This window comes from Coregonus clupeaformis, unplaced genomic scaffold (assembly GCF_020615455.1).
Source record: "Coregonus clupeaformis isolate EN_2021a unplaced genomic scaffold, ASM2061545v1 scaf0043, whole genome shotgun sequence".
Taxonomy (NCBI): domain Eukaryota; kingdom Metazoa; phylum Chordata; class Actinopteri; order Salmoniformes; family Salmonidae; genus Coregonus; species Coregonus clupeaformis.
This window is the reverse complement of record NW_025533498.1, coordinates 211,250-220,466: the sequence shown is the minus strand read 5'-3', so window position 1 is coordinate 220,466 and position 9,217 is coordinate 211,250.

Sequence of the window (9,217 nt, the reverse complement as noted above, 5' to 3'; positions counted from 1 at the left end):
CACAAATAGAGTTCTAAAACTATTCCGCAAGATACCAGTACCCAAAATGATAGCCTAATTGCAATGCCTACAAGTTGAAGGCCTATTTTTTATTTGGATAGGCCTAAATTAATTAAATAAATAAAAACATTTAATTATTAAAGTAATAGCTAAAGAACTTTGGAGAATTTAGATAATTTTGAATACAATTCAATAAACAAATGGATAAGACTGTTCTTTTCTCTTTGATGTAGTTCCTATTGCAACTCAGACAAATGACTTAGATGTTCAAATATGTTGGAATGACAAGTTGCACGCATCATGCATGCTCTGCACTTTATTTGACTAGTAGGCAAATAGGCCTACATTAGGGTATAATGACTCTATGGCTGCATGCCTCCAGAAGGGCATCTCCGAAGGCACATGGTGCTGTGGTGCTGCATGGCGATCACAAGCTCTTCAACTGGGCAGCAGTGTCGCGATGGAGGGAATAGCCTATACGGAGACTACCTAAGACCACTACAACAGAGTTATTGTAAAGTGTGGGAATAAACTTATGCCATATTTAGCCTATGTTTAACAGTATGTTCATGACCCGATTAATATAAATCATTTACAATTATTTTAAATTAATATTAACCCCTCCTACAGAATATGCTTTGGCAAGATTTTGAGTGATGGAAAAAATATTAAAATACTCTATTTCTTTTTTGCGTGGTGAAGACTCCAGTGGCCATACATAATTAATAGATTCACCAAACATCTATTATTATTCTATGTTTCATTATTCCTGGTAGATACTCCTGGTTATGATTGCAGACAGAGCCCAGAGAATGGGATGGTGCAATACTGAATTAGACATATTTTGATAAGTTACATGCATGGGGATGTCCATGTCACCCAGAGACATGCCCATGCTGTATAAATACCCCTAGCAGACTGAAACTTCACTGTTGTCGGCATAATACAGCTAGTGCTATCTAGACTTGCGCTGGCAAACAAATCCATTACATTAGCTACCTAAATGTGAAGTAAACTCAACTCAGGAGTAATAGAGAATGGAGACTTTTAACTTGAAAACATGTAGGATACCTCTTTCTGGTTTCCCGGACTTCCGTTTTTTTAATACTATGTTATGCTTGTTCGCGTAGCACTCCTCACAGGCCGTTTGGTGTACGTTTTTTTTTGTTGGTGAGATGAAACTGTCAAAACTCTGAAACGTATTATTGTACGTCAGAATTGCAACACAAGATTTGTTCAAGCCTAAAATGTTAGTCCGTAATCGTAACATGGTGTTTGTATGTTCACAGATGAAATTTCACGTTTACGTTTCATGTTTCACGGATGGCTTTTCTTACGATCATAACTATTTACGTATGAATTTTCTTACGATCCTAACGATACGTACGTTCAACCTTTTGGCAGGTATCTTGCTCCATAACAGGCTCCTGCTCCAATGAGCTTGCCTGACGACTCAAACTGAATTCTTTCCTCTGCTCATGTTCGTGGGCGTGGCGTAGCATTTGGTCGGAGCAAGGGTCATCAGTAGTTACCACAGCCACAAAGTCATAAACCCCGCCCATTTCTAAAAAATTATCTTCATAAAATATGATTTTAAACCTAACCTTAACCTTATGCTTAACCCTAACCTTAATTTAAGACCAAAAAGCAGATTTTTGTTGTAATAAAGTTTTATGATATAGCCAATTTAGACTTTGTGGGTGTGATAACTAGTGGAAAGCAGGAGCAAGGAGTTTGGATAGCTAGGCAACCTAAACTCAGCAAAAAAAGAAACGTCCTCTCACTGTCAACTGCGTTTATTTTCAGCAAACTTAACATGTGTAAATATTTGTATGAACATAACAAGATTCAACAACTGAGACATAAACTGAACAAGTTCCACAGACATGTGACTAACAGAAATGGAATAATGTGTCCATGAACAAAGGGGAGTTCAAAATCAGAAGTAACAGTCAGTATCTGGTGTGGCCACCAGGTGCATTAAGTACTGCAGTGCATCTCCTCCTCATGGACTGCACCAGATTTGCCTGTTCTTGCTGTGAGATGTTACCCCACTCTTCCACCAAGGCACCTGCAAGTTCACAGACATTTCTGGGGGGCATGGCCCTAGCCCTCACCCTCCGATCCAACAGGTCCCAGACGTGCTCAATGGGATTGAGATCCGGGCTCTTTGCTGGCCATGGCAGAACACTGACATTCCTGTCTTGCAGGAAATCACGCACAGAACAAGCAGTATGGCTGTTGGCATTGTCATGCTGGAGGGTCATGTCAGGATGAGCCTGCAAGAAGGGAACCATATGAGGGTGGAGGATGTCTTCCCAGTAATGCACAGCGTTGAGATTGCCTGCAATGACAACAAGCTCAATCCGATGATGTTGTGACACACCGCCCCAGACCATGACGGACCCTCCACCTCCAAATCGATCCCGCTCCAGAGTACAGGCCTCAATGTAACGCTCATTCCTTTGACGATAAACGCGAATCCGACCATCAAGTCTGGTGAGACAAAACCGCAACTCGTCAGTGAAGAGCACTTTTTGCCAGTCCTGTCTGGTCCAGTGACGGTGGGTTTGTGCCCATAGGCGACGTTGTTGCCGATAATGTCTGGTGAGGACCTGCCTTACAACAGGCCTACAATACCTCATTCCAGCCTCTCTCAGCCTATTGCGGACAGTCTGAGCACTGATGGAGGGATTGTGCATTCCTGGTGTACCTCGGGCAGTTGTTGTTGCCATCCTGTCCCTGTCCCGCAGGTGTGATGTTCGGATGTACCGATCCTGTGCAGGTGTTGTTACACATGGTCTGCCACTGCGAGGACGATCAGCTGTCCGTCCTGTCTCCCTGTAGCGCTGTCTTAGGCGTCTCACAGTACGGACATTGCAATTTATTGCCCTGGCCACATCTGCAGTCCTCATGCCTCCTTGCAGCATGCCTAAGGCACGTTCACGCAGATGAGCAGGGACCCTGGGCATCTTTCTTTTGGTGTTTTTCAGAGTCAGTAGAAAGGCCCCTGTAGTGTCCTAAGTTTTCATAACTGTGACCTTAATTGCCTACCGTCTGTAAGCTGTTAGTGTCTTAACGACCGTTCCACAGGTGCATGTTCATTAATTGTTTATGGTTCATTGAACAAGCATAGGAAACAGTGTTTAAACCCTTTACAATGAAGATCTGTGAAGTTATTCGGATTTTCACGAATGATCTTTGAAAGACAGGGTCCTGAAAAAGGGACGTTTCTTTTTTTGCTGAGTTTATATGAGCCATTCCAGCTCAATTATGTATATTGCCACGTTCACGTGGCAACTAGGAACTAGTCAGAACTAGGAAACTCGGAAATGTCAGACTTTCTAACTGGTTGTAGTTACAGTGGGGAAAAAAAGTATTTAGTCAGCCACCAATTGTGCAAGTTCTCCCACTTAAAAAGATGAGAGAGGCCTGTAATTTTCATCATAGGTACACGTCAACTATGACAGACAAAATGAGGAAAAAAAATCCAGAAAATCACATTGTAGGATTTTTAATGATTTTATTAGCAAATTATGGTGGAAAATAAGTATTTGGTCAATAACAAAAGTTTCTCAATACTTTGTTATATACCCTTTGTTGGCAATGACACAGGTCAAACGTTTTCTGTAAGTCTTCAAAAGGTTTTCACACACTGTTGCTGGTATTTTGGCCCATTCCTCCATGCAGATCTCCTCTAGAGCAGTGATGTTTTGGGGCTGTCGCTGGGCAACACGGACTTTCAACTCCCCTCCAAAGATTTTCTATGGGGTTGAGATCTGGAGACTGGCTAGGCCACTCCAGGACCTTGAAATGCTTCTTACGAAGCCACTGCTTCGTTGCCCGGCGGTGTGTTTGGGATCATTGTCATGCTGAAAGACCCAGCCACGCTTCATCTTCAATGCCCTTGCTGATGGAAGGAGGTTTTCACTCAAAATCTCACGATACATGGCCCCATTCATTCTTTCCTTTACACGGATCAGTCGTCCTGGTCCCTTTGCAGAAAAAACAGCCCCAAAGCATGATGTTTCCACCCCCATGCTTCACAGTAGGTATGGTGTTCTTTGGATGCAACTCAGCATTCTTTGTCCTCCAAACACGACGAGTTGAGTTTTTACCAAAAAGTTCTATTTTGGTTTCATCTGACCATATGACATTCTCCCAATCCTCTTCTGGATCATCCAAATGCACTCTATCAAACTTCAGACGGGCCTGGACATGTACTGGCTTAAGCAGGGGGACACGTCTGTCACTGCAGGATTTGAGTCCCTGGCGGCGTAGTGTGTTACTGATGGTAGGCTTCGTTACTTTGGTTCCAGCTCTCTGCAGGTCATTCACTAGGTCCCCCCGTGTGGTTCTGGGATTTTTGCTCACCGTTCTTGTGATCATTTTGACCCCACAGGGTGAGATCTTGCGTGGAGCCCCAGATCGAGGGAGATTATCAGTGGTCTTGTATGTCTTCCATTTCCTAATAATTGCTCCCACAGTTGATTTCTTCAAACCAAGCTGCTTACCTATTGCAGATTCAGTCTTCCCAGCCTGGTGAAGGTCTACAATTTTGTTTCTGGTGTCCTTTGACAGCTCTTTGGTCTTGGCCATAGTGGAGTTTGGAGTGTGACTGTTTGAGGTTGTGGACAGGTGTCTTTTATACTGATAACAAGTTCAAACAGGTGCCATTAATACAGGTAACGAGTGGAGGACAGAGGAGCCTCTTAAAGAAGAAGTTACAGGTCTGTGAGAGCCAGAAATCTTGCTTGTTTGTAGGTGACCAAATACTTATTTTCCACCATAATTTGCAAATAAATTCATAAAAAAATCCTACAATGTGATTTTCTGGAATTGTTTTTCTCAATTTGTCTGTCATAGTTGACGTGTACCTATGATGAAAATTACAGGCCTCTCTCATCTTTTTAAGTGGGAGAACTTGCACAATTGGTGGCTGACTGAATACTTTTTTTCCCCACTGTATACACGTTCCGTGTTCAACAAATCAGCAAGTCGGACATTTCTGAGTTTCCTAGTTCCGACTAGCATGTGAACGCAGCATATACACCCTGGATTGCTGATGCTACATGTATTGGCCATAGAGTACCACAGTACGAGTCATAATACCCATAAAACCTAGTGGTCAAACAGGGAAATGGTTCCAATCGTTTTTCCACCATTCATTTTTCCCATAGGGGATTTTAGAAACACATAAAATAAGGGCTGTGTTTCATGTAGGCTTATCCTGGCGTAACGTTTTGATAACCATGTAAATCTCTCTAGGACAAGGGGACTTTTATCAATATATTCGCCTGTATTTACCCCCACAAAATGAAACGCTAATTAGCTGCTAATGTGGTTATCGTAAAGAACTACAAATGCCATGATGATCTGGACGAGACTGCCGAATCGAGGCGAAGGTAAGAATCTCTGGATTAGCTAAATGTAGTAATGAATAAGTTGGCAACATTTCTTTAAATTGACAATTCTGTGAACTGTCTTGTGCAAGTTTTAAATTGACACAATACCTGTTAGCAAAGGTATCAGCTAGAGATGACGGCAGGAGCTTGCAGGGATTTCTAGTTTTGCATGATGTCTGCTTTGATGCTTATTAGCATTTTTGAATCTGAGAGTTAAGAGAGACTAATATATTAATAAAAGTCACCTTGTTCGACAGAGATTTACATGGTTATCAAAACATCACGCCAGGGTAATCCTACATGAAACACAGCCCTTATTTTAAGTGTTTCTGAAATGGTGAATGGTGGAAAAAACGACTGGGACCATTACCCTGTTTGACTGCTAGGTTTTATGGGTATTATTATGACACCGCCACTGTGGGGCTCTATTGAGAGGCTTTGAAGCCACCAGACGGCCATATTGGCACTCCTTAGTAGGAGCAGCCCTCCATAGGAATTAATGGAATTCTACAGTATTTCAATTAAATGTTAGGGTTAGCAGTGTGGTTAAGGTTAGGGTTAGGCTTAGGTTTAAAATCAGATTATAAATTGTAGAAATATACGGGGTTTATGACTTTGTGGCTGTGGTGGTGCTCATGCTTCCTATCACTCAGAAGTTGTATAGCAAGCTAAGGTGACAATGCCTGCCATGGACGTTTCCCAGTTGCTTTAAATGTTCAAAATCATAGCGTAAGAACACTTTTAAAGTCTCGAAGGATAAGATGATCCAACTTTCAAAACTAGCTAGGTATCTTTTTAGTTTTCTAGCACAATCATTAATTTGTTTGTAAACAATTAACAAGCTAGCTAGTTAGCTACCACATATTCTTGTCAAACTGTCAACAGACTAGCAAGCAACAAGATATGCCAAATACCGCGTCTAAAAACCACTTGAGGGCAAATAAATCAGATTTGACCATTCAGACACAAGTCGCATGGCCAGGAATTAGATTTGTACAAAGCCCGGGGAAGTAGGGGCGCTGAAAAATCAGAATAAAAAAACAATAAATAAATCACAAAAGTAGTGCACTTGGCCTGTATTAGCAGACCCCCCCACCTACGAAGGTGCTTTCAAATGTGGCTTGAAATATCAAATTACATGTGCTTTTTGGCTGTTCAGACTGCAGGAAAAAGAACAGATTCGTATTGGATATGCAAGAAAATAGGATCGAGTCACTTCAAACTGCCAATTTTTGACTACAGCTGGGACAAAGGTCTAAATGTGCTGAGTGGATGTTTTGCCCCTCCCTCATAATGTGTATGGGGTTTACTTCGATATCGGCGCATGGTTAACAACTGGTGCTCAACAGTCATGGCTGTATATCAGTCTGATTAGTCAACAAGTGGGGGAGTCCAACAAGTGCAGCATGTGATTGATGAGTGTGCCTGAACTCTGTGCCATTTGGGCACTACATAAAATACCTGGCCAGTCATGTCTGATGGCCAGACAGTATTCACACACTTTGATATGATATTTGCATTAAAGAGGGCATGAATCTAATGTGATAAATTATCGAAAATTAGATATATTTTCTGTATTAAGTGTTCCAAATGCAGGGGTAGCATGAATCGCTATACTGTAACTCATGTGTCTGAGTGTTTGAACATGTTCTTCACCTTGAGACATAGACGGGTTGTGTGTCTGGCCAACAACACCAAGGGGCCATATCAGTGTGTCTGTGGCTGTGAGTGGACATGTGAGATGAGGGACTTGAGTTACGGGGGCATTTCCCCTGTCTCTAGGCACCACTATGGGCAGAGAGGGAGAGAGAAAGAGAGATAGAGTGTGAGAGGGGGAGAGAAAGTCAGAGTGTGGGAGAAAGACAGAGAGACAGATAGAGAGAGAGAGAGATGGGGAAAGAGGGGGTGGGGGGACAGAAAGAATGAGAGAGATGGGGAAGGGGTGGGTCATGTTTCTAGTAGAAAACTTCTCTATAGGTTCCCATAAAAAAAGGCAGAGTAACATAAGCCTCGCCCCACCCCCTCACCCCACCCCAACGCCTCCTGTAAACCCCTACCATGCCCACCCCCCACCTGCCCCCTAGACTATATCAGCTTAACATAGGGTGTGAAGAGTTTCACTTATTTCAGTAAGTTGGGCAGATGTTAAAGAACTGATAGTGTTGTTGTTTATTCTGCAGGAACCTTTGAGAGAGCTCAATTCAGCCTTCCACCACCATCGCTATTCTGCCCCCTCGTGTGAAAAGCATTACTGCCTGGGTTATGGCAAGGTTAAAATCAGGGCTCTGCAATGAGTAATGGTATATTTGGATAAATAATTAATTACATTTAGTAAAAACAACAATTAACTATTGTTCCTTGACTAGAGCAATTAATCTGTATTTTAATCTGTAGAGCATTCACAAATGCCCTTAGAAAATCCTTTGTACACAATAAACTCATACAGTGTATCAATAAGTGAAGCTGACCAGGTGGGTACAGTAAATCAGCTTTAATACAACTGAATAGTATCCATTCCCCTTTAACTGTGACAGTAGATTACATTTTTTTGTAGTATTTTCTGACTGGATGTTTCTCTCACCTGTAGCGTTATTACATGCACCACCAGATGTCATCATAGGCAAATGAGAGATGGCTGTTCCATCTTGCTGTTCCATTGACTACCATCAGCAAATATTGCTTCCAAACAATATCATGGATAAGTGAGGGGAAAAAGCGTATTTGACCCATACCAATTAACTTGTATCCAATTATTTTACAGTTATTAGGTTCTATGATCTCTCTTGAGTCGTGACATATACTTGGCATTGAGGGAAATATTTTTGCTAGGACTTGACATGTTCTGCAGTATTTGTCTTGTCTTTGAAGAAGGAGCCCTCCAAACCATGACTTTTGAAGAGAAGCTTGTAGCAAGCCATGCACTTACACATAGAGAGAATCCCACAAATTGTCGTAGAAAGAGTTCTTCCCAAGATTACACAACATGATAATCCCAAGTGCCCAACACAAATCATGCTCCATCGGTATGATTGTAAAAATTCAGTGAGAGTTTGAGGAGTCAAGAGGCCCCAAAAGTGAGCTGAGGACCTTCATGTACAGATCACGTTACTCATCACATACTTCTCTTTTGATAAAGTATACCATGTAATGTACTGTATACATGTAGTCAGACACACATATAGGTACCCTACGCTACATATGGAGAGCATCCCCATTTCATGTGACCTTTAGAAGGGTGGAGTGTATATTTCTAGATTAATGGCCCAGGCTACATCAGGGATATCAGACTCCAGCTGGTTCTCGTTACAGCATCCCTCCGCCTCTAATGACTCAATTAGCACTCTCATTTGCTCGTTATGACTAAACAGTGTTGTGACTAAACAGTGCAACGTAAAGACGGGAAATCTCCAATTGGCGAGGCTATTTGGGTGACATGGGTAATAGAACTGTTCTATTTCAACCTATTTTGGCCTCTCACATGCAGCGTTACATTGGAACACTAACGTCTCCTAGCTAGTTCTAGTGTTGCTGTCATTTTAAAGGAACCCTATTCCCTATATAGTGAACTACTTTTGGGGAATAGGGTGCCACCTTGCCCTCCCGAACCTGGAATAGCAGGCCCTGCCCTTCATCCATGCTGACTCTGTGGAAAGACTCCCATGGTAAAGCCAACCCATGGCCAACAAACACCTTCCAGGATGACACAACACCTCTATGACAGCTGCTCAAACGCCATAGACACCCTTTATAAAACTACATTCAGTCACGTACAGCGATATCCCTCTGGTAAGTGACCTTGAGAAAGGCGGAGA